Below are 21,680 nucleotides of genomic sequence, written 5' to 3'. Positions count from 1 at the left end.
AGAGAAATTTTCTTGACCTAGAATCTTCCAAAACTTTTATATTTTGGGCTCTTATGCTCTGATGCATCCCTCCCCTTTCTCCTCATTCAGAGAAAGACTTCAGCACTGATACACATATACAGCTGCTACATTCATAGGCACATATTAGCCACCTCTATGCCTTTACTGCTTTAGACACTGTACCTGAAACATTTGATGCTGTCTCCATCAACACCACAAAACTTCCTGACTTTTACCACCATGGAGCACTAGGACACTCAAAATGATTCTGTGTGCAGTTCCTGATCTGAAGCCCAGTGAATCCAACAGCCAGCCATGTCCCTCTGTGGGGCAGAGAAGGGATAGGACTTTGAAGGTCACTGAGAAGGTTATAAAACTCAGTGGGGGAGATGACAAACAACAAGAAGACTTCCCCTCTGTGGAAAGGGAACTCGATGGGTCATCTCTGGCAGTTCCCATGGCAGCAGCACCACAGCGGGAAGAAGGGCAGTCCCTCTGGTAATTAGATTTCAGGCTATTCGCATCTTCAAGTAAAAACCTTGAATTTCATTTCATACATTGATAAGGCACACCGAAACCTCAGGAACTGATGTCATGCAAAACTCCAAACAAACAGACTGAAGACACAGATGCTGCTGAAGATAGAAACATGCTCAACTTTAAGATTAGATTCATTTTGTGGTGTCAGGGCATGTGGGAACAGCAACAAACAACCTACAATATGTCTGATGCTTTTAAACAGTATTATTTCTAATATTGGTTTGGGGTTTTTTCAGAGAAACAATGCTTTTCTTAGCAAACTGCTTCTTGGTGAGTTTTTACAGGAGTGGAAGGAAAGCCACTGGACCACATCCCACAACCCTCTGGGATGATGCAGAATAACAAGTATTGTGCCTGAAGGCCCAGGGTAAGAGAAGGCTTCATAACCTCTTCCCTCTGTTGTAACTCACAGCATCAGAGAGCTCCTCACCTACTCCTGCTGATCCCACACACTGCAAGAGCTCTTAGTGCAGCTGAGCACTGGTGACTCCTGGATCCCTTCCCAGAAAACTCTTCCTCTAGAAAAACAAGCTCTACACATTAAAGAGAAATATTTAGATGAACAGCAGGACCTGAAATATAAAAAGCTGGCCTGGCCTAGAGGAGACTAGAGGTCCTATTTCAGGTACCAGAGCAGTGAGTGACATTGGCAAGAACAAAGGCTAGCATAGAAAGTCAAAACTTCCTTGCTGAGCTTGGATAACTTAAGTTTACATGGATTTATAATTTCAATTGAATTTATGCATAGATATGTAAGTTTTAGGAGCAGACAGTGTTCAAACGAGGTAAACTACTCTAAGGTATTCTTGCTTTCTTTTCACATATCACATCAAATTATTTCATTGTCATGAAACTGTAAAGAAAAAGATGCTACCATCTTTTCAGTATACAAGATTTTTAAAGAGGACATAAAAACATCAAAGCAGCAAAATGAAAACATTTCTAAGGTTTTGTTGAATTCAAATCAAATCCACTTCAGCAGTTGTCAGTGGGATGTCTTTGTGCTGCCCTGTTAAGATGCAAAGTAAATGTCATTCTCTGCACTCATTTCCTTACAGGGCCAATCTGACAGCAAGATTTTCATACATTTAAATGCAGCCTCCACAAGTCCTTCCATCCAGCTCTAAACCTCAGGATTTTTTCCTGCTGTTTTTCAGGCAAACCAGGTGCAAGTACCGGCATATTTGTTCAGGCTGTATCCACTGCCCAATAGCTCACACTTGAGAGAAAATTGGTGCCAATGGAAGCAAGCTGGAAGACCAGTGGACCTATCAGAAGACCCACCAGAGCTGTCAGCAGGTGAGGGATCCACAAAAGAGTCAAGGAGTAATACTGAGACTAATAATGAAATTAATTTTTGCAAGATTTTCAAAGCACGGAAAAGATGTCTGGACCTGTGACAGAATGGAAGAGAAATAATCATAGGACAAGGTCAATGCAAGGAAAAATGATCTTCACTTTGAAATGGCACCCTATCCCTAGTAAACAGATTTTCTTGTATACATATAAGGTATATTAAATAGTCATCCTAACACATTAATTAAAAAAGTGGTGTCTTTGTTTATTGTATCACTGAAGAAATTTAGGCATCCTGGCATTTTGCAATTAAAAAATAATAATTTTGAGGCGCAAATTAAACCAACCAAAAGCATGGTTTAATTTGTCAGCAACTTCAGCTGAGAAGAAAAAACAAAAATACATTCTGGCCAGGAGAACAAACAAGTTTTTTAAGGGGAGTTGCTTCTCAGGTCATATATTCATGCATTAAGAATACAGTATCATTACATCAGGGATCCAAAAGCCAAATTTCATTAATTTCATGAATTTGTGAAGCAGTTGATGTCTCTAGAACTACACACATCTCTTTCTGCCATTATCTTTCATTGCTCAGTTACTATTCTTTTTCATTACTTGCTGACAGAGTGCTTAAAAACCCCCAGCCAAATCCTAGCTATGAATAAAAGGAAGATTTTTCATAAGATATTAACTCTCTCCTGCAGAAACATTATTTAAAGAAACCCAGAGGTAGGACTTGTGGGAAGCATCCAGTCTTGAGTAGCTTTTTGGTGGGGCCCCACCAGAAACGTCAGTCTCACAATTCAAGTCAGGGGTAGGGTGGCATCTTCCCTTCCCTATCCCAGCATTAACCTCTCCAACCCATGGCCAAGCCAGGTAGGATCTACAGTCCACGAGGCCAGCTGGCTGCTCAAAACACCGAATAACATCAAAACTCCCCTCTGGTGGAGGTCTTCAACCCAGCCAAAGAGTTTTTGCATCCCACAAGGGCCCAACAGCCACCACTGCCCTGCCTCACCTCTGTCCTGACATGGGTCCCCCTGCAAACCCCCCACTGGTGCCTCCTCTCCCACTCTCCTCATTCAGGGAATCTGAGACAGGGGGAGGTTTGAGTGCTGAACAATTGTTTATATCTTTGTGCAGGGGAAATCTGGGATTATTTATGGAAATTGAGACATTGCTAAATAACAGATGCTCTTCTGAGAAGGAAAGCTTCTTTTGTTTTGGGGAGAGGGAGGGGTGGAGGGGATTATTTTTAAGGCAGTTTGGAAAAGAGCTGAATGTTTTCTCTGCAATATACAGGAACATCACTGAAATAAAACAAACATTTATTGGGGTATGTATTTCATGCAATACCTAAAGTTGCTGAACTTTGTGGCATCCGAGAAAAACATGACACAAAACAAGCTCTCCTTCTTCATTGCCAAAGAACAAACCAAAATTAACTAAGTCTTCATAATAGTTTGGTCTGTGCCCTGTGGAGAAAATTTGCTCCCTTTCATATTATTGCTGTGCTAAGTGTGGCAGAGGAAAGGGATGTGCACATAAAAAGCAAAGAATTAAAACTACGGTGAAGCCACAAACTACACATTAAAATCTTAAACAGTAAAAATGCAGAGTTCAGCAGAACATGGGAACTCCAGCTTATTCTCCAGCTCAGCCATAGCAACTTGTCCCCTGCATGATCAGCACAGCTCTTCTCCAAGTTTGCTCTATAAGCACGTATTCCACAGATCTTATTTTGTCTTTTTGCTCACAGTGGAGGTTTCAGACAAATCTATTCCTATTAGACACCACATTTCACCCTGGTATGGTTAAGAAGATTTCATATTTTTCTGATTTTACTGTAAATGTCCTCTTTCTTTTATATGATATTCCTAGAAACTGGCCCCCCTGAAAAGATTCTTTGAAATGTGTAATTTTATACATTTTAACTTCAACTTTTAACTTAAAATGCTGCTTTTTCTTGTAAATACTATACATTAGAGCAAATAATTTCCTGCTGGAAAGAATTAATACTTTTTCTCCCAGAATTTAACAGTGCAGCAGCGTGAGTTGTCACTGCAACAAACAACATACCCACAACAAACATCAGTAATGAAATTGACCTGAGCTGTGACACATTTTAAAGACATTCTAGATGACAAAATCGCAAGATTATCTTTTATAAAAAGGGATTCTAGATATAGTGGGTGACCTTGGAATCAACTGTAAGATTCTCAGGCAGCCAGCACAGCACGTCAGTGTTCCCATCTCTCCCATTGCTCCAAGGGTACAAATTAGGTGACAGTAGGAACCAAACCATGTCAGACACTGGCCTCCCTAGGAAATAAAAGGCCTCCATCCTTCTCATCACCATGGAATGCGCTTCAAGACTTGGTGGTGTGATCTGCACAGGACCACACAGGAAAAAAGAGAATTTACAGGAATCAGAAATAAAGAGGAAAAGCCCACACAATCAAAGCCCAAAAAAGCCCCAGCCAATATGCAGATCTCCTAACACAACACATCAGCAGCCTCTGCCTAAACCAGCCCTGTCATGGGGTTTGGCTTGGGGATTTTTTTTTTTTTTTTTTTTACAAATCATGATGCTCATCACACACCCCATTTAATCTTGTACCACAATCATCATGTCATTGCCACTCATTCTAGCAGTGCAGGACACAACGCAGGACAAGACGCTAAAATACTTGTACTTTGTTGCAGTGACTCTATAAGAAACACAGTAGGGGAGAATTCTGCCCAGCATTGCCATCTCTAAAAGTCCCAGGGCTGCTTTTAAAACAAAACATGGATCCAAGAGATTTCTCAGCTATGGGTTTCTCAGTGTTTCCACAGTGGCTGCCATGTAAAGGTACAGGCCTTCATCTGGTAGAGGTGGTGGCTTTGCAAGGTAAAGAACTGGGGAAATAGCATGTAGCTACATCTGTCAAAAAGTGACACACAAAAACAACAGCTTAGACTCTCCCATTCATTGTAAAGAGGCTGAAGCACGAATGCCGCTAAATTTAAACTTTGTCAGAATAGAAAACACAACAGGACAGTTCTGTACTTAAGCTAGAAGATAGCAGGTATTAGACAAAAAAAGGAAACGCCACACAACACACTGAGATGGTACAAGAGCTGTTTTCAGGAATGATTCACATTACAGTGGGATAGTAAATACAGGTCATGGGATTTGTAGTTGCACCGTCTCTTATGTTCATCCTGGTTCACCACCTTGACTTGAAACCTCAGTACAATGAGGATTCTTAAAATATCTGCTGGTTATAGGAAAATAAATGGTACCAGATCTTGCAGGCATATTGGTTTCTGCTAACATATGCTGTCCTAGTCCCAGAAAATGTTCACTGATTGTAGTAAACATGTCCTGATTACTGACAAAAAAATATTCTTTAATTAAAATACAATAGGTGTATTAAGAAATCTCTCCTCGTAGCAAAAAATGAGGAACACTAAATCCAGCCAGATCTTACATATGCACTTCATTGTAAACTCATCAATAATCCCAAATTAAACTCATGCAGAAGTGCTGAAAGGATTGGGACCATCAGAGAATCATCCTGCTAGCACTGACAACTTAAGTAGTGTGCTAGCTTCAACAAGGTTACTCAGAGTCGTAAGATGGACCTCAGACACGAGGCAACTGCAGCACCAGACCCCCATTTGGGAGATACTGGATACTGACACCCTTACAGCTAACATATGTCTCCCAAGTGGTGTCCTTGGCACTTCCTCAGCAAGCATGCAAGCTCATGTACAACTTCAAGATTTCAAATTATCTTGATTCTAGAAATGAAGGCAGACCACAGACTCAGTTTCTACACCAGATATGTTTTTTAGTGCACAAGTATTGCATATACAGTGCTTTCCAACTTGTGAGTGATAGGACCTTACTTTAAAGTAAGTGCTTTCCATGTAAACACACAGTGTTAGAACAAATCACCACTTTTAATACAGATCATTTTAATAAGGAACAAGCTAAAATGTATTGAGTTTAATAGAAGATAAAATGTACTGTGTTTAATAGCAGTTAAATGCAGAACAATGAATAGTTTCTGTCTCTGGAGGCTAATTGGTCTAGATGAGAGCAGAGGCAAGTAGAAACCAATAACACTTTATAGCAGGAGGAGGAAATGGTTACATTCATTGAATTCAGAATGAGATAGCGTATTTAGATTAAGATGTCTAACAAAAAATCAATTTGATTAATCAGAAAAATATTTGGTTTTAAGATGAAATAGAATTGCCCTTTTGCTATAAACCTGTTACTTATACACCGGCCTGAAAATGGGAATCTCTTGTGCTGAGCTTAAAAATAAGCATTGAAAAATGAGGAGACGACATTTTAAGATGTTTTTGCTTTTAAACTGAGTATGAAACAATAGCAGACTAGTTTCATATTCCAAAAGTATTTAGTTTCTTGCTTCTCTTCCTTTAAGTCCACTTAATTATTCAAGTATTTGTATGAAGGGTACTGTTTTTATTTAGTACACTGCCATGTAGCTGGTGACATGTGTATCTACTTAGTCCAAGATGACATTTTATATTGTTATGGGATGAGAAAAACCAAATAGACACCCCTTAGATCTTCATCCCTTACTGTAAGAAAAAAAAATCCCATAAGAGCCATCAAAGCACAATGCAGACTTAAAATAGCAAATTAGTAACCAAAACTACCCAACACATTCATCTTCAATGCAGAGCTTGCCTCTCCCTGCAGAGACAGAGGATCGAGGGTTGATGATGATAGAAGGCTTGGGAATATGAATCAAGTGCAAATTTGTCAAGGAAGCAAAAGCAAGCAAGAGTAGGCTGCCCAGTCACAGAGCCAAGTTCTTCTTTACCTGTCCAAGTGCTTGCATGAGAGCACTTCCAAGGAAACTCTACCTATAGAATTAGAATTATGAGAAGAAGTATTTGTAGTATTGCATAAAAAAGGTGGGTTTTTTAGTTAATAGGAACACAACACAGCTTAAATGAATCTTCATCCACAAGAGGTCCATCCCATGGGAAATGCCATTACACTTGTAAGCCACATTTTGAAATGCATTCTTTGAACAGGATGAGATTTTCAAGAACATTTATGACTCAGCTGATCCCACTGCGACCCTGGAAAGTAACTTGTGATTCCTTAAATTGACATCAGGAAAAAAGGATTTCCAACATTTTCACGAGTGTGTCAGAGAATAAGAACAGACAGATATCCAAGGATCTCAACAGCAGATTTTAAATAAACAATCCCAGTCCACCTTCCATGTGATTGATAGCAAATCTTCCTCTCCTTTTAACCAATGTTGCCAGAGAAGCATTATTATACAAAAATGACAACTGTGCACCCCACTGAAGAATAAAACTAGCAGGAAAATGCATCTCCAACCACAGGATAAGAGTGAACAAAGAGCCCAGGTTCGTGAAATGAGAACCAAAACACAGAATAAAGGTAGCAGAGTAGGCAGGCAGAAGCAAAAGGCAGCACACAAATAATTGATGCAACATTGACCCCCATGGCAGAGATGTGTTTCAAGCACCAGTCTGTGGATATGACAGCCTGGTCAGAGAGCTAGAAAACTAGATAAGTTTTCCCAGAATCAGCCTGAGAGACTTTAGGGAGTTGAAGATAAACAATGATAGCTTATTATCATAAACAACCTGCGGGTGTTGTTTTCCTACTCTCTGTTCTCCTGTTTTTCTCAAAGATTGTTTATAAGGAAGATGTCTTGTTAATTAGCCAGTCAGGTGAAATGTATTGATTAATTGACCAACCAGATCTATCTGTATCAGAACAATGTATAAAAAGAGAGGATCCGAAGCAAAGATGAGATGCTATGCAAACCCGTCTTCTGGTGAATCTGTGTAGTTTCTTAACAACACCACCAGTCAGCCTCTCACTGAAGAACCTTGCCATTATTATGCATCCAAGGTAATGGAAGAGCTGCAGACTGACAGATTTGTTCCTCTTGCAAGGCGTGACTGGCAAAGGATGCTTGAAGGGTGAGGAAATGCAGAAAATGGAGGCTGCCTCTTTAGGAAAGCTAAAATGGGTGCTTAATGCTTTTTTTGGACTGTGGAAGAGCTAAATACATGGCAGGACAAGCAAAGCACTGCTAAGTCACAAGGAGCCTTGTGGCCTTGGAGCACGTGCTTGCTGTGGGGAGAAGGTCATTCAGTGATTCTCACAAGCAAGAAGGTCAGAGTGAAGAGCAAGGGGGCAGTAGCAGATTTCAAAAGAATAATGTTAAAGCAATGCAGTTTTTTCCCCTAAAAGAGTGCTGCAATAACAATCAACCTACCCATTTTACAGACAAATAAGCACCCTTCACACATATTTGCCAGACACATTTGTCTCCTCTGTCTCCCAGGCCTACCTACACATGCCTAAGTCAGCTAAGTCAGCTTTAGGCTTCTCTTTACATCACATCTCAAAACCAATATATGCCTGTCCTGAAGAAATAATAAACCCCTTCAGGAGCCACCTATCCAGTGACCCCTCATGGTTTGCTAAGGCTCTAAATTTACTTTCCATCTTACTAAAACCTAGTAGAACACACAAATTCATCCCTCCCTTTAGCCCAAGGACTCCCTCTCTAATCATAAACATCTGGTTTTAAAGCATTTCGGCTGCTGCTTTGTACTAAACTTAATGGCTTTGGTAAAGCCGAAAGTACTATTAAAACCACCTCTACCAGCTTGCTTGAATTTCTCTTTAGAGCCTTTAACTTGAGACTTTGGTTTTGCTCTTAAGTTAGCTGTTACTTTCATACACTTTTGTCTAGAAGCCACTCTTCCTGAACCCTAAATCTCCACTCTGCTTCCACCTGCTCCCCTAACCCCCAGCTCAGAACACCACTAAACCTTTCCCACTATCATCTGGCTTTTAGGACCTTGCAATGAGACTAACCTACCTTGCAAGCACCTCCAGCTTGGGTGTAACTCAGCTAACCAACAGTGTGTTTGACACCTTTCCAGCCCAAGGAGACAGAGAAAAGAGACAAAGAGACAGTGTCCTCACCTAAACCCAGACAAGTCCTTGACAAACCTACTATGAGGCGGTGTGCTATAAGAGCATGTTGGACCATTCTCCCACTCTGGAGCCCAACAGCCCAAGTCACCACTGGAGTTCCACGTGATGGCATTAGTTACTTCCCAGCATGTTCTTCCAGATGTGAAGATTGTTTCAGCCCTATGAAAATAAAACTGCTGACACCAGTAGAGAAGAGGTTGTGGTCTTTTTTACCATGATAAAAAGAGCCTTAGAAAGTCTTGGTCAACATGTCATTATAAATGAAGGTGAAGGGGGATCAAAGGATTTACTGAATGAATCTGTCATGATATGTAAAGAAGACAGAACAACAGGAAGCAAATAATTCACAGAAGTGCTGGCAGTGCCTGCAATGGCCCTCGGCACAGAAATCACTCAGGGATGAAAAAAACTTATATAAGGCTAAAAGAGAAATTATGTGTATTAGTGCATGGGTGGCAAACAGAAAGATGTAAAGGACCATTCTTCTAGTAGCCAGCTTTGTGAAATTGGTCTACCACTATATGGCAACCTACTGTTGGATCTGGCTGATTGCTACAGCCAAGGTTCCTCCAGAGTTTATAATGAGGCTGCTGTAAACAAATGCTTTTCCTCTAAAACACATATAAACAAGCCACCCATCAACATTCTCTTGCTCCCAAAAACTGTACACTGTGAAATGGCATGTGAGCTCTGAAAAGTTACTCATATCCAGAAGCATGCAGTGTTGTTCTGTCTATCCCCTTTCAACTTCATTTTGTGACCTGAAATCAGTTTTGTCTGTACCAGGGCAAGTTAGAGCTCACTCAAACCCAGAAACTTTTGTTTGCACACAGGACAATGGCAATTCTCACCACAGTCATGTAGCTGTTCTACATAATTTATTGATTCTGTTAATAAATGTTGATTTGTAGCCACATGCTCATCAAACAGCAGCTATATGAACAATTATGCCTGATGACTTAAAATAAAGAAGATTAATACAACACTGTTTCTCTAAATGCACATCGAATTGAGACAGAACAGAAAGAGAAAATTCCTTTGTATGTTAAGGTCAAAGCAAGATTATGCTGGTTTTTGCAATATCCTCATATCTGGAGAAGGAACAATTTTTTTCCTGACTGTTGATACTAAATGTTGAGCTAGTCAGATATCCCTCACTAAAAGGCAAATATTAGAGGTTTCTTCCATCAACTCTCTTGTTTAACACATCAATCAGCAATCAAAGTGACTAAACCACAAACACTGTATGTCACGTGCAGATCAGTCAGAAGATGCCACACAACTGTTATGTGCTTCAGCATCAAAATGCATTTGTACCCAGCTCATACCATGTTTTTCAAGATTATACTCTTTCTGTGAACTCCAAGAACTTTCAAGCCAGACTTGGAGACATATTTCACTAAACTAGCTGTCTTCTTAAGATACCAAATTAACTCCAGCAATAGAAACATCAGTACAGTAATAGAAGGCTATATTAAGAGCTAGTCATGATTTATAAGACAGGAAAACCACAATGACTGAGAAAAGAGTCCCAAAAGGGTCTTCAGGAGATAATCAGGTTCACCTTCTGTCCCCAAGACCCTCTTATTGCCATTCTTTACTCCTGTTTTTCTGAGCTTTCTTGCTCCAGACATTAGCCTAGAGATCCCTAGCCGAATACCTCTAGTACTCCACTGTCCTTACTGCAAGAAGTTTTTTCTAGTATCTGCCCTGTGCCTTTTTTCTGCAGTTTTAAAACTTCTAAAGATCACCCTTATTCACCAGAGACCTGGAGAAAGAGTTACTCCTTTTTTTTTTGCACTAGTCAATTAACACTTGGAAACTGTAATCCCAGCTCCCCTCAGTCTCCATTTCCTTAAGCTAAGTAACTCCAGTATTTGATTTTTTTTTTTTGTTCCTATATTATAGTATTTCTCTTAGTTCAGCTATTTAAATTTTTTTTCTTATATTTTTCTGCACCCCTGTAATTTTTGTTTAGTTGAAATGCCCCAAGCCAGACACTGTACTCCAGCTGCATCCAACCCATTTTGAAACAGAGCAGGAACCTTCACACATCTTGCAGGCAAAATCCAGTTTACAAATCAAATACATCCTTTTTTTGAAAAAACATTGCAATCACAACTTTCTATTCAAATTGTGGCACAAAACAATCCTTAGATACTTTTCAGCAAGAACTGTTGTTTTTTTCCTGTTTGTCTAGCTCTTGCTTAACTATACTACCCCAGATTTATAATAGCAAATACTACTGTACTGAACTTGAAACAAATTAATTCAATACCATTTCCTCAGTCCATTTCTCTAAACCCATTCTCCAAGCATCCCCTTGGTTAACCCAATCTCTCCTTTACTTTACTTCTTCCAATCACAACTACAGTTCTACAGACTTACTCATTCAAAAGTAATGGCAGAGATCTCTCAGGCACAAATCACAGTTATTACAGAATTTTTGACTACAAAAAGAAAGAATTTAAGCAAAAAACAAATGAAGAAAAATTAATGAGAAGGAAGATAAGAAACTTATTGATAGCTGGCCTGTTTGACCAACCCACACTCCTGACATATGTCTGATAACATGGATTATGACATGCTAGGTAGGAAAAGAAGATAAAAAATACTCAATAATAAGTGCCATTTACAGAGACAACAGAGGTGGAAAATCCATCTTCAGACAGAATAAGAAAAGAAAAATCCTGTCTCCAGATTACAATGAATAAAAGCTTTTTTTCCCCTAAATGTCTTGCACATTCTAATCCTGAAGCAGTAAAAATCAGAAAATTTGACCTCATAATCTGTTGTCAATATGATCACTCAAGCACAGAGGAAACCCAGGCAGCTGATAGACAAAGATATTTATTATTTTGTCCCTGAGACAAGTGTTCTAGCACATAGCTGTACATGGAAAAACAGCAGAATTAAATTAACCAGTTGAATTATCTGGACCATGTCAAAGATAGATATGGAAGCCATAAAATGATCTTTTTGGTTTTAATCATAGTTCAGCTACCTTTAGAACTGTTGCTCTCAGCCATGTCAGAAAAACTTGAGACATTTACTGTGCAAAAGCCTGGGATCCCATGACTCTGAATAGGGTCTTTCTCAAACATGGTCACTTGACAAGAGGTTTCTGTACAGGACAGGGAATGCCCAAAGCTAAAAGCAAACGTCAGGCCCTGTCAGCAGTTTTAAACTAGACTAATGATACATGAGCTCATTCTTTGGTTCCTCCTTGTCCGGATTCAAGGTCCTCTTGAAACTCTTCCCCAGTGCTGGGGATTTAAGACATCTTTGCTTATGCTACCAATGCTTATACTCTGGCCTCTCTCTAAGTGCTCAAGTTAACATTCCTCTCTCCTCCATCCATTTAAGGGCTGTAAAAGCTTTCTCATTACTACTGCCTTCCCAAGTTTGATTGAAAAAGACTAGTGGGTTCAAAGGGGGCAGGAGTATTAAAGGAATGTACAAGAGGACACACAGATCTCCTGGCTACACAGATATCAGTCCCTCAGGGTTGATGAGTGCTTTCTGAGCTGTGTCACGCTCAACTTCATTGATATCAGCAGGAAGTCTGCTGAAGGATGTCATCTCCAAGGCTCCACAAACAATGCCTTCCTATTCATTCTTTGTTTTGTTTATCATATAAGTTTTGCACTGAATTAGAGAGTTATTAGGCCTCAATTTAATAAGTATATGTCTGCATATGGATTATTATAGGAATATTCAGTGTTGTGAGCCTTTCTAAGTCCCCTCCTAAGACCAGAATTCACATGTCTATTTGTGGTTTCTGCACTGGAGCAGGATTCTTCTGCTTTGAGATTCTGTGGTTATTTGCCACTTTGTTCTATTTGCCATCTAATTCAAAACAAGGCATACTAAGTCTACCATTTTGGAAAATACCAGGCAGAAACCTTTGTCTATAAGAAAAGAGAAATATTAATTTTTATAATTAAAAGCCATTGAACTGCAGATCTTTATCCACAGATTTAAAATACCCTTTGGAATCAACACAGACATTAAAGGCACAGAAGAAAGAGGAAAACTGGGGGTATAGAGTAGGATGAGTTTACCAAGAGTTGAACTTTTCAGAATAATAGGTTTTCAGACAAGAAAAATGAACCAGTTTTCCTATATCTGGACTTCATTAAAGTTCTTTCTACAGTGTCATATGGGAAAAGACTATGATGTAGAAAATGGGAATTGAATTCAACAATTGTAAGATGGTAACAAAGTAATGACAGAGAAGGATGTGCTGACAGTAAAACAATTGGTCTGAGGGGGGAGGTTTCCTTGGAGTTCCTCAAGAAACTATATATTTTTGCTCATGCCCCTGACTTAAAAATCATAATCAGAATCAAAAGAACAGAGTGTCACCAAGTGGGTTACCTACAAACTGACTTGTGCACCACCTGCAATGTACATATTTCAGTAAGTAACATGTGTCCTGGCATGCTGCTGGAAGCTGACACTGGCAGTACAGGCAGGTCCACTGGATACCCACCCCTGAAGGTGATGGCACGTTTTTGGGGTTGGAGGACAGGGGGAAGGAATTTCTTAGTTTTTCTCTGTCTGGACATTGGGAAGAACCAGATGACCTTGAGGCATGGAGCTCTGGAAATCAGCTTCAGCAGTTCCAAACATAAGGTCAGGGAGCTAGAAATCGCTGAGATTTTTTTGTCGTAGTCTGGGATTTCACTAGTTTGATGAGGAGCAGAAAAAACAATGAGTTAATCAGTAACAGGAAGAGCAAGAACCACACCTATGATGTCACTGTAAAAGAAAAATGTGGTCCTGATATATATGGAGACAAAATTATTTTCCTATTCAGCAGGAATACAGATTTCATTATAAAACACTTCAATGAAACCACCTCTCTAATATCATACAGATCCAGTCATGCATGAAAACACAAACTGGAACAGGTGTGGATTCCTAAAATGGATGAAGCTAAACCAATTTGACTTATACACCCTACAAAAAGGAGGTTGAAAGCAGATATAATGTTATCTGTAACAAAGAGAAAGGAACACAAAATGCAGATACTGATAAAAGTTACTTACACTGCCAGACAAGATCAGCATAACAGCAAAAGGTATAAACAATCACTAATACATCTTAGCTGTAAATTAGAAGTATTTTTCTAAAACAGAGAAACAGCACCCTACCCATAAGCCCAAAGTTGTTAATAATTGATCACAAGAGGCAATGGACATGGAAAGTCTATTCTAGTCCAGTACTTTCCTATTCCTCCTAATAAATAGGCATCCTCACCACTGAGAAAATACTAAACCCAGCATGTTATAAAGCTGGCAAATTAGATGGAGTAAGCTGCCAAATTGAGGCCTACCTTAGGCCAAATTAATAGATACGGAATTGATTTTTCTTATGTGGTACAGTATGTGTAAGGGAGACCTGTAATCTATAAAGCTGTTTATCTGCATTTCATGACAATAATTTTTTTTAAGACCTGCAGGCTCGACTATATAATCACTAATCTTTCAAACTTCAGCCAGAATTACATACATACTAGGTCAGCCACCTGAATTAATTTTTTTTTAAATCCACAAGACATTAATTTAACATGATCAAGACTTTCTCTGTGAAGCCCCAGTGCTAGTCTCTGCTGGGAGGAATTTTCCACTTTTTTATTTCAGTTTGAATAAATAAATTTGAAATGCATTCTATAGTGCCCACATAGTAAGAAATAACAAATTGAAAAAAGAAAAATCATGAAGCAATTGAATTCCACAGCACTTTAGATGAAGCCACATGAGTTCACGCTGTATTCTGGACTAAAATTTGTATTAAAGGACAATTGTACCCAGAAGTTAAAATGTGGAAAAAGTTAAGTGTTTTGTAATAGGGGGTTATTCCCAGAAACAATTCTGCTTCTCTGGTGATCTACTAATTTAAACAGCTTCACTCTTCTTTAGGCAGTCTCCATTTGTTTATTTATAGATCATTCATTTATTAATATTTTTTCCACCAACTGAAAACCTCTTCCCTATAGAGTCAGAGTGGTGTGCAATGCAAGAATAGGATAGACTGAACATGGCAAAATATATGTTTTCCAAGAGTAAAAGTTCATTTTTTTGCAAATGTTTTTCTATCCAACAAAGTCCAAAAGTAATCACTATAAAGCTCCTTAGGAGACTCCACTCCTACAAATAAACACACGGGTTGAAAATTAACCCCTTTACCAGGGTCCATTTGAGAACTTGGAAAGTGCTGCCATGTTATGTCCACATAGCATGGACATCTGGCATCCAACAGAGATGACAACTCATGGAGGGTAATGCACCTTGTCCCTTTCGTGGTGTTTGTGGAGTACATGGCACCACACCCCACGGCGTACTTGGCGCTTCTGACAGCAAAGTCTGGAGCAGGGAAAACAGCTACTCCCACAGAAGGAAAGATTGTAAACAACATGGAAAGTTTGGATATGAGTAGAAGGAACCACCTATTGTAGCCTTTCAAGAAAAACAGAGAGGCTCTGTAATGACAGGACAAGGGGTAATGGTTTTAAACTACAAGAAGGTAGATTTACATTCAATGTAAGGAATACATTCTTTATTATGAGGGTGTTGAGACCCTGAAACTGATAGCTCAGAGAAGTTGTGGATGTCCCATCACTGGAAGTGTTCAAGGAACAACTTTGAACATCATGATCGAGTGAAAGGTGTTCCTTCCCACAGCAAGGAGGTTGGACTGGATGATCTTTAAAGGGCCCTTCCAACACCAGCATTCTGTGATTCTCTGTTTCTGTAGGTGTTCAACCAAGACTTTCAGGTTTCAAAACCAAGAAGCTGCATACCTTTACACAGATTATATCAGAAAATCGACTTCTTACTGTAAAGTATGCTTAATGATTCTAAAAGCCTAGAAAAATTAATCAAGAAAGTGAATCTTACTGTAAGTTGCTTTCATGTCATTTGTTTTTACAGTTAGAGCAGGGTTTTTTTTCTACCTTTTTTCTAAATTTGAATGCAAAAAAGTTTCAGCAGAATCCCACTAGTTTTACTGCTACTTGGCTCTGTAAAACTTTCCTATTGAACAAAGAGTTCTAAGTTTATTGTATATAAAGGATGCCACTACAATCCTAGTGAAACACTCCATCAGCAAATACGAAGATCTCGTACTTTCCACAGAGCTCACACATCCTATTAACCCTGTAAATTAGGGAGGCAGGTGAGAACATTTCTGTAGAAATAATTCCTTTCTGAGGTCTCTGCCAAGAAACCCTGAGAAAAGTCAAACTGAAGTTTATCTTTACATTTTCCCATAGGGCTTTTTTTGTCAAGTAAAGCACAGTGCATGGAGAAGTACTATGTTTGAACTAGTTGTAGATAAATCACCCCTATTTTGAGCAGGAATCAAAATTTCTAAGATTTTGAGAGAGTTATAGACATCTAATCAAAGTCACCCAAATCTGTATTCAAAACTAATTCATATTCACCTCAGATCAAAGGTTTTCAGATATATTTTGCCAATTAAGGCCTAAACAAAAGACTCCATGGTCAAAAGTCACAACTTTTGTCCTCTTCAAGGCTTTGACCTCTTTTATGATTGAGCCCAGCTTTTAACTTTATTACACCTTGGTCAGCTCAGATGGAAAAGTAGGTAGGAAAATACTTCAGTTGAAACCAGATGCTCCAGCTAAGCCATATTCCGTTGAAAAATAAAGGAATGTACTCTTTCCTTAAAACAATCGCCACAGTCAATAAAATGTGCTGTGGGGGAATACAAATACAGTCCCTCACAGAATATAAATAATAGATTATGATTTGTTAAACAAAAAGAAGCAACACAAACAGGACACGTACAAAAATATTAGGTTCCACAGAACAAAGTTAGCCCTTAAGTCTGGATATTGCAAATGTGCATATATATATATATATATATATATATACACACATGTGTGTGTGTGTGTGTGTGTGTGTCTTTACTCACATAGGGTACTTAGAATTCAGTGGAATGAGTTGTATGCATAAATAAAAGAAACTCTTGATATATATATTTCCATAAAGTGTGAAATGGAGTGTTTTACATGCATTGTAAATTTAATATCAGATTTATTCTGACTTACCTAGCTGACAGATTCACCAAGAAATAAAGGACAAATAGCAGGAAAATAAATTGCATTGCACCTATTCTGTAATGTTCAGAGCACAACCTGATATATCAAACACAGTGTTAATGTTCCTGTGCACATCATTTTTTCTCACTAGTTTAAAGCACTCCGATTACATTTTTCCCCTGTTTATTTCATCTCCACATAGGCTTGTGCATCCTTGGCACAGAGGTCATTTTCACACATGTCAAAGAAGTCTCTGAGGTACCAAATAAACAGACTCTTCTTAGTGTAGTCTATATTTTATCCAGGTCCATGGAAAAAGCAAAACCAAATAAAGCTTATGTTTTAAGGGAGTCCAGAAGTCTGGGAAAATTCTGTGGGGTTTTTTTGGGGGGAAAAAAACCCTTTTTTTTTCCAAAAAGATGGCAAATCAAGGCAAGATGCTACTTTTTAATCATCACAGGGTATGCAAACAGTGAAATAAGAAACAGTAACTGGTTTTCATTTTCTAGAGGGGTATGGTTTTTTCTGTTTCTTTAGTAAGTTCCTGCAGGAAACAACCCAGTGAATATCAGAAATTGCAAGTTTGTCCTGCAAGACTTCAATCTCCCCTCAAGTCTTGCATTTTTCAGCTAATGTTTCCGCACTGGCCTTATTTCCAATCTTTACTTCTGTTAAAGCCTAAAGAGAAGAAAAATAAAAACTTCATGGTATGTATTCACAAGTAACACTTGCAGGACTGCAATCTTCAGTGCTTGCTCCAACAAGGCTGCTTGTCAATACAACAAAAATAGGAAAATTACAGTAAGGTCCACGCACACCCCGTCTAATAGCAATGGTGAATGAAGACTAAAAAGTGGAAAAATATGGTTGACTTTACACACATAGAAATTCAGCAGCTTCCTTTGAATATTGTGATTCTCATGTCATCCATAGAGCTTCCTGTTAGCAGTCCTGTAAAGTCACATTTTAATGGTGGGGAACTTCCTTTGCACAGAACCACATGTAAATTGGTAAAAATTATTCCAAATTATATAATTAGGGAGGCGCAGGAATAAACACAATGTTCTGGGAAGACTCCATGCAGCTTTTATAGAAGGAAGTCACATCACTATGCTGATGCAGCTCCTGGAAGGATTCGACAAGCGTGGAACAGAGAAGATCAAATGGATCTGGTAATTTTGAATGTCCAGAATGTGTCTCACCAGAGGCAGAATGGCAAATGAATTTCAGTGTAAATAAATGTATATGCACTGAACAAATTCTAACTTATACTTCACTATTGCCCCTTAGAGACAAGATTTTAGGATCACACAAGGTAATTCCATTTACCTGAGTACCCTATAGCCATCAAAAAAGCAAATCAAATGCCAGAATTTGTCAGGTAAGGAGTAGACATCAAAACAACTGCATTAGCCTATGTGCACCTACCTGCTGAATATGGTTTTCATCCCACCATCACAAAATGGACATACCATAGCTAGAAATGGCGCACAAAAAGACAAATAAGGATGACAAAAAAATGAAACAACTTCTGTAAAAAAATTTCTTTGAAAGACTAGGACTCTTCACTTAGTGAGTGAGAAGGAAGATATGAGCAAAGTCTTCAATATACCGAATGATACAGGAAATGAAAGCATCAAAAGAAGTTTCCAGGTGGTAATGTCAAAGTAAATAAAGGAAGGCTTTATTTCAAAGCATCATATGCTTAAAATGGGGAATCGTTGGCAGACAGCATTGTGGATGTCAAAATTCACATTGTTAAAAGACATAATTTGACCAATTCATAGAAAGAAAGTCTTTCATGAGCTGTCAGATGTCAAGACACCCATTGCTAGCTCAGAAAACCACTGAACTACATCTCACTGAAGCCCGAAGAGCGCACCAGGGAAGTGTCACCAGCAGCTGTCCCATGGCGAGCAGTGAGGAACGGCTGTACCACTCCTGTGCATGGGGAGACTCCCATGGGTCTGCATCCACAGCCAATCCATAAATGTTAGATTGCCTCATTCCTCCATACATGACATCAGGGAATGAGGAGGTTTTAGATCCTGCTCTGTCACCAGATGTTTGCAATACAATCTTCTTCAGTGGGAAGAGCATGGCTTTTTTGCTGCCTTTGGTAGGGCACAGCTCTCCCACCTTTGATTATTTTGTTTTATTGTTCTGTGCATCTCTCCACAGACTTTTTTCCATGGGACTGTGCTGACAGAAACAAAAATGCATTCATTTCACTGACACTTCCCAAGGGAAAGCATGTCCTAAACATCATCATTTTTAGCAGCTTTCTATGTGAAAGGGTGATTAGATGGCTCCCCAGAGAATGCATGCGTGTGTCCCCTCAGTAGCTGTTTTCCCTCCTGCCGAGCACAACTTGTTGGAATTGCACACACAAACCCAAGGACTTTTTTCACTCCACCCACGGACTGCCAGGAGGTTTTTCAGACTTTCAACATGCTGTTTCCAGGGTGACCATTGGTCTCAGATTTCAAACATTGCCAGAGCTGCGTATCCTCTTGCTATTCTCTCCTCCCTTTGGAAACAGACATCTGCAAGGCCAGTTTTGCCATAAGGCGACTCCACACTACAGATACCAGTGGGGCTCTAACAAGCCCATTACCTAATGCCTGGGGGTTCCTCTTGGTCTCATATCTTATACAGTATGTGCACACCAAGGAACTATAAAACACTACCAATCCAATGTGCCTTTGGGTAATTGACTCCTCAGTGTTTCATTTCTTCACATCCTCAAAAAACCTTACAAACAAGGGCTTAGGTCTCATTCAGGGCATCTGGGTTTTGTGGGGAGGGTCCTTCCAGCCTAAGCAGATGTGTAGTGGTTGTAACCCTTTTTTAGCTGCTTCCCACACCACTGCTATTCAGGGAAGATAAAGAGACCGCAAAGAGCCTGCAAGGGAAAACCCGAATTCATTGCATATGCACTTGAATGACAGGCAACAGGCACCCAACAAATTTTATGGGGGCTCCAGAGGAGAGAAAGGAAGCAAGCAGGACAAATGGACACAATCATACCACATGCAGTGATGTCTGCACATGTCCCACTGCCCCTCCAAATGGGGAGCCTGCAGCTCAGGCACGGTATTTCCAGGAAGAGCAAGCCCACAGTGAGTCAGTGCTTCAACCTCCTGCCAAGCATCCCAGAGACTGTACAGCCTCCAGCTCCTGCTCCCCACCGAGAACAGGGCAGGATCAGCTATTTGAGCAATCTGTGTCTGGGAAACAGGGACAAAATCAAAACCCAATGAAGTTCTTTTATGAGGTCAGTAAACACAAGTCCCCAGTAGCTCATGTAACCCTAAACGTCAATGTCCTCAAAAGGTCTACCTCAACCACTTAGTTAAGGACACAAACTCAAAAGTCCTGCTAATGCAAAATACTGTGCTGAATCCCACCCTACAGACTCTGGAGAGACAAAAAGCAGCCTTCTTTATGATTCCCTTTTGAACTCTCTGCATTATTTCTGGCCTGTACATTAAAACAGATGTCTCATTGATTTCCCAGTCACAAAGAAATCATTCTTTTCTTGTCTTGTGACGGATGTTTCTTCAGATGAACAGCTTCCACTTCAAACAGGATCTTTACCTCATGGAATAACTTTTCCCAAACTGATTTTAAAATATCTATTAGCAAACTAAAGTCAGCCTCACTGTATTTTTAAGCAAGGGGTGAGCACAAATGTTTTTTGCAAAATTGTACAAAATGTCACTGCCACTTGGCATTTTTGTCCCTTAAAGCACTGATCACGATGTAACATAACAGGTGCATAATTAAGGAGCATTTACTTATCCTTATTTTAAATCTCATTATCAACCCTGAAAGAGTAAACTCCAAAAACATCAATGTTTCACTTCAATCACCTCTCCTTCATAAATGAGGGGAAGTTTAAAGCACTTTAAATCTTCTCAAACTACTTTTGTAGAGTTTTCTTATTCTGTAATCCCTGGAAAAGCATTAAAGGAAAGGGAAGGAAAGCACAGAAGTATATAAATAACATTTTCTACTTTAAAAGTAAAATGCCCTGTGCTGAGGTAAAGGAAAACTGAGGAAATAACTTTGTGATTTACTGGAATTCAAGAAGGGAAATATTTTATATACCATTTGGGGTTTTGGTTTAGAGAGGGGCACAATAATAGAAAGACTAGCTTGGCCTTTTCCACTTAGTCCTTGGCCACACAAATCCTTTGTCTCACTTGAACTCACAATAAAAGGGGAATAAACCTCTCCCATGAGCTACTTAGTTAAACAGAGTCTGGTGGTGGGGAAACACTTGATTTTAACGTGGCTCTTGATTTAGCCAGGAGATTAATAATGCCAGCAGACCTTTTTTCTCAAGAGATTACATCAACAATAAAAAAAGGAGAAGGTAATATATCTTACAATGAATGTGGCATGAATAACTACATGCACCAATTAATTTCACAGGCTGCTTCTACCTGACCAGAGCACACCTGAACATCTGCTTCTTAAGAATATGCTTGCAGTAGTTGTTTGCCTGTCAGGCAGTACTTGAAAGGCCTCATACAAAGGACTGAAATTACACTCACAAAGTCACTACTTTAAATCAGCAACAAGCTCTCATTATAAATTTAATTTAGTAGAAGACCCAGGTTTGTGATTTAAGAAAAAAGCTAATATGAGCATTGGAAATGCCAAAATTTAATCTCCAAAAGGCACTCTCACATAAATTTTTCATCGTCGTCACAGCTATATCTAATGCCTCCTTCTGTCTTT

At 39.3% G+C, this 21,680-nt stretch overlaps 1 protein-coding gene across 2 annotated transcripts in view; it reads left to right on the top strand.

Annotated features, from left to right (window-relative positions):
* The first annotated feature begins 3,883 nt into the window (after positions 1 to 3,883).
* PPP4R1 (protein phosphatase 4 regulatory subunit 1) overlaps positions 3,884 to 21,680 on the top strand; it is a 283,628-nt gene continuing 265,831 nt past the window's right edge. For both annotated transcript variants that reach the window (XM_068192324.1, XM_068192314.1), the window contains exon 1: positions 3,884 to 3,888. The gene's annotated coding sequence lies outside the window, so the exon portion shown is untranslated. The remainder of the gene's footprint in view (positions 3,889 to 21,680) is intronic.

The sequence above is a fragment of the Anomalospiza imberbis genome, chromosome 1, assembly GCF_031753505.1.
Source record: "Anomalospiza imberbis isolate Cuckoo-Finch-1a 21T00152 chromosome 1, ASM3175350v1, whole genome shotgun sequence".
NCBI lineage: Eukaryota > Metazoa > Chordata > Aves > Passeriformes > Viduidae > Anomalospiza > Anomalospiza imberbis.
This window is presented reverse-complemented; position numbering and strand designations above follow the sequence as displayed.